Genomic DNA, 5,630 nt, shown 5'->3' with positions numbered 1-5,630 from the left:
TGGGAAACTAAGCCAGTCTAGTTTCTCCAGTTTCTTCTGTCTGCTTTTATTCTGGCCACACTGGCAGCTGATTAGGTGATGCCCACCCAGATTGAGGGTGCATCTGCCTTCCCCAGTCCACTGACTAAAATGTTAATCTCCTTTGGCAACACCCTCACAGACACCCCCAGGAACAATACTTCATATCCTTCAATCCAATCAAATTGACACTCAATGTTAATCATGATGGGTGGTAATGGACAATAGAAGTGATCTAGCTGGTATCTGCGGCTACTACAGTAAGACCTAATTGCATGGGATACTGCATTTCAAGGCAGCGTACTTTTATGAATAGCACCGTTAATGTTAAGTATTTGGAAAGATTCATTGACATTTCTGGGACTCTTGCTATTACACTCACTCCCCATAGCTTCCTCCCAGGCTTTCTCTCAGGTTCTCGCTCTTTCTCTCTCGCACCTACTTAATTCTTCCTCTCCTTCTAGGAGCTGGCCTTCCTCTGCTCCACCCCCGTATCGCTAGGTACCAAATTGGGGCACTCTTTCTATACAAGTGTAGTTTTTAACCTGTATCAGTGTCCCTTTCATTACTAATCTGTGTGTTTTGCTTAAATAGAAAGATTTATTAGAGTCTTAGAGAGCTGGGAGAATCTCCAAGAAGGACAGCAACAACAGAAGTTAAGAAAAAGCTCAATCATATTTAGTTATCTTTAAATGAAAGCCCCAACACTATTTTTTATAGTTCTAAGCACTAAGGATTTTAATAATTACATGCTAGGACTTCCACTAGACCTGAAAACAAGACCTGAATACCCACTGAAACTGTGCTGCCTGCTTTCTAAAGAAGCCAGCACTCCTCAATATAGTTGCTTCCTCTGATTGCTCGCTTCCTTCCTCTGATTCAATGTAGTTATAACTACTTAGAGGAACCACAGCTGTATGGGAGTCCATCTGCAAAGGAATCTGAAAATGGTAATTATCTATGTATGTATGTATGTATGTATGTATGTGTTCATCTATGTATCTATTAATAATTTGTTTTGTTCATTTGTTTTTAGTTTACCACATTTTTATTAAATAAAATTGTATTAGAAAGTGATTGAAATGAACATTGACTCAATTCATAGTACTCTCAAAACATCTCATTCTAATTTGAAGTGATTATTTAATCCTGAAAAATCTTTGAAAAAATTTTATGAATACATATTTAAAGTATTTCCCACAGCAAAACTAACCAAATAATTTGATGAATCATGATATCTACAAAAGAACATTAAACATCTCATTTAGTAGCCCTAGATAATATTTAACACATTTTATACATATATTAGCTGCCTTCAGATAGAGAGTTCTACAAACATAATATAGTTTGTTAATATCTAGCATTATATGGAATAATAAAATGCATTTTATTTGTTCTGCTAACAGTTGCCTAAATAGAGGTCTAACATTTGGTGCAAGGGATGAATTTACTAAATCACCCTCCTGGGAGAGGTGGCCCAGAAGATGCATAAAGTTTGTTTGCCTTCATGCAAAGTTATGTTCTTTCTGGACTTAGAGAGTGTAGAAGTAGCAAAAGTTAAAAATAGCATTCACAAAGAGTGGAGAAAAAAGACCACAAATGTAAAAAATATCAGTAATTCTCTTTAATGCAGAATTAAAGATAATGACGTTAACTAAAGAGACTTGGCCTGAAACTTATTCAGATAAAACAAAATTCCAAAAGAGTATTACATGGGCCCTAAAGTAATTTATTTCTTAATGGTGTGTAAAATGTCTTACAATTGTTTTTCATCAGTGCTTTTCTTTTACTATCCTCAGAACATATGGGATTAAAATTAGGTAATTTAGAATTGCAATGAACATATTTACCATGGTATTCACTTGGTTTTTTCCCATCCAAACTAAAATGAAAACATTCCAGGTCATTTTATTTGCAGAATAAAACCTCAAAACAGCAGAGTTCTAACAAAAGATTGAAATAGTTGCTCAATTATCAAACAAATGATAGTTGCAAGTTTTTACTAAAAAATGAATATTCATAATAACCTCCAAAAATAAAGAATGAGGATGCTATAGGTAATCATTTCAATCAAGAATGCAGGTGTCAGATTCCCAGGTGATGGGGGTTAGGCACTGTGGTATAAACCTGGCTATGGCCAAATGGAGACAATAGGTACCGGGTTTTGTCTTTTTGGTTTATTTTTTGTCTTTTATATAATTGAAGAAAATATTATGTATCCAAGAAAATATATGTTTTCAATTTCTTTCTGCCAAAGGTTTCTTCAGCACAGTCTTTGATTCATTATAATATTTTCTCTACTGATATCTCAAAAATAATATAACATTATTTTATTTTGCAGTGTGGAAATCCAAAATCCAATTATAATTTTGTGTTCTTGGAAATGTGCTGTGTTTCAATACCAAATATTTTATGCTTGTTTAAAAGAATAATAAAAGGAGGAGTAAAACAAAAGAAAAAGACCATAAAGGAACAGAAGGAGGATAGTAGTCGTCATATGAGTGGTAAATCAGAAGGGAGGTCTTCACTTCTCTCTTTCTCCTTGTCTCAATCTGTACATCCATCTGGATTTGTATTGATCTTTATGTTCTATCCTCTTTCATTTCCAGGGATGTGTCACATTTTCCCCAAATCTAATATTCAGTCTTTCACAGGAAAAAATGGGGAGGCATGTTTTCCCATCTCTTCCATTATCATGGATTTTGCTTCATAAATCATCCACTACCCTATCTGGGACTCCAAATTTCCCACTCTATTTCTTTCCTGTCCAAAGTAAGCATCTCTACATTTCCATGAGCTCAGAAAACAAATGAACACACATAACAATTTTTATTTAATCTTTACATACCTGCAACCTACTACAGCTACACCATTGTTCTCCTTCACACCAATGTTCCAAATTGTATTTTCCTCTTCCCATTTCACATTTCTATTCCCACTGTCTTAAAACTCATGGTAGTATGGCTTCCAATTCAACTATTCAAGTGAAAAGTGCCATTAGGAAATTTCCAGTGTCCTCTAGTTTGCTAAATCTCAGGAACAAATTCCAGTGGGAGTCTTCTCTTTATGGTATATACTACTGTTAGATTGCTTCACATTTTCACTCTTAAAATGCAGTCATCCATAGCTCCTGTGACACTAGTGTCTCAAGATTTTTTTTTTTACATTTCTGAGCATTCTTTCTCGATTACTTTTGTAGACTCTTCTTCTTTATGTCATTCTTCCATACATCATTTACAGTTAGTGTCACATAGCATTCTCCTCTGGGCTCAATTTTCTTCTTACCCTCCAAACTCTCCTTAAGTGATCTTATGCATATTCACGGGCTAATAGCCAGTAAATGTGTATCTACAGATCACACATCTGCTTTTTGAGTTTAAGACCAGTATATGTATATACATATATGCATTGTGTAGCTCTAATTGAATTTCTTAAAGACAGCTCGCCATGAGGATATCCAAAACTGAACTTATCACTGCTTTTATTGTAACACTCATCACCAGTCACCAATCTCTATTCTCTGTATTAATGATTTGCCAAACAATTCATTCAGTATTTCAATCACTATAAACCATGCTACTTATACATACAGTCAGTCGTATATGCGCTCTGTTTCCAAAAGCTCTCTATCATGCCTATCACCATTTCTTTAGCTCAGGCTGTCCACATTTCATGCCCAAATTACCACAGCAGCCATCAATTAAATATTCCTGCCTCCAGGCCTACATTGTCTTCTCGTTTCTTAAATGGTACTCTTCTTAAAATGTGATATTGACTTTTAATCACTAAGTCTTTATTTTTAACTACTAATTACTCTCTGGAAATCAGGAGAAAATATTAAATAATTGAGCAAGAAGAACAGGAACAAGAAAAATGGTTGAGAAGAGTCATTCAGGTCAGGGCCGAAGTAAACAGCCCATGTTAATAAGTGCTTAATATATAATGTGCCAGATGTTTTAAGCCTGTTTTCACATTTTAATCCTTATAATTTCCCTATGAGCAAGGCAGTATAATTTCCTAAATGTGGTGGTTAATATTGAGTATGAACTTGATTGTATTGAAGAATGAAAATTATTGTTCCTGGGTGTGTCTGTGAAGGTGTTGCCAAGGGAGATTAATGTTTGAGTCAATGGGCTAGGAGAGGCAGATCCACCCTTAATCTGGGTGGGCAACACCTACACAGCTTCCAGTGCAGCTAGGATAAAAATAGGCAGAGGAACGTGGAAAGATTAGACTGCCTGAGATTTTTGGCCTCCACCTTTCTCTCGTGCTGGATACCTCCTGCCCTTGGACATCAGATTCCAAGTTCTTCAGCTTTTGGACTCTTGGACTTGCTCCAGTGGCTTGTCAGGGGCCTTTGGCTACAGACTGAAGATTGCACTGTTGGCTTCCCTACTTTGGAGGTTTTGGGACTCGGTCTGGCTTCCTTGCTCCTCAGCTTACAGACAGCCTTTTGTGGGACTTCACCTTGTGATCATATGAGTCAGTATTCCTTAATAAACTCCCTTTCATATCTACATCTATCCTATTAGTCCTGTCACCCTAGAGAAACCTGACTAATACACCAGATTTTTACCTATAAGAAAACTGAGGTATGGAGACACCAAGTACCTGGAGAGAGAGATTCAATTCCAGGAAGTCTGAGTCCAGGACTCAGGCTCCTGTGACTAAAGGCAATTATTGAAGTCACCACTTTTTGTTTTCTTGGTGGAATATAAGACATCAAAACCATGACCTTGCCTTGAAAGACAACTGTGTACAAGTAGAGAGAGAGAAGCAGTCAAAGAGGTAGAGAAATTAGAATAAAACGTTCAATAAATCAAAAAGGAAAAAATTTCTTTAGAAAAGGAGGTCATCCACAGTGTTAAGAATCCTGGGATGGTAAATAGAGACAAGCCATTTTTTTTAATTATACTTTAAGTTCTAGGGTACATGTGCACAACATGCAGGTTTATTACATATGTGTACATGTGCCATGTTGGTGTGCTGCACACATTAACTCGTCACTTACATTGGGTATATCTCCTAATGTTATCCCTCCCCCCTCCCCCCGCCCCCACAACAGGCCCCGGTGTGTAATGTTCCCCTTCCTGTGTCCAGATGTTCTCATTGTTCAATTCGCACCTATGAGTGAGAACAAGCGGTGTTTGGTTTTTTGTCCTTGTGATAGTTTGCTGTAGGGACATGGATGAAGCTAGAGACAAGCCATTTTTAAAAGCCTTTTCAATTTCTCTTAAATAATAATTGGTGACATTTATTATGTCATATTGGTGATATCTGTGAGCTGTCTTGAAAATTATACCTGTAGCCCCAGTTGAATTTCCTCAGCTGACCTGATTGACATAGACAGAGATGAGACCTTCACACTGGGCCCTGCCCAAAGTTCAGTTTCAGGAACAAGATATAGTATTTTGTTTGAAGCCATGAAAGTTTAACAGGGCAGTTTGTAATGAAGAAACAAATAATAAACGATCTATCAAGCTAGAGAAAGATCCCATGCTCATTTCATTTTGCCTTACTTCACTAGTATTGCAAAGGGAAAGTGATAAAGAAAAAGAAAGACAGAGGGAGAGAAAGAGAAAATCGAGAGAAAAAGAGAGAGACTCCGAACA

This window comes from Pan troglodytes, chromosome 14 (assembly GCF_028858775.2).
Source record: "Pan troglodytes isolate AG18354 chromosome 14, NHGRI_mPanTro3-v2.0_pri, whole genome shotgun sequence".
In the NCBI taxonomy this organism is placed as follows: Eukaryota; Metazoa; Chordata; class Mammalia; order Primates; family Hominidae; genus Pan; species Pan troglodytes.
Note: the sequence above shows the minus strand (reverse complement) of the source record.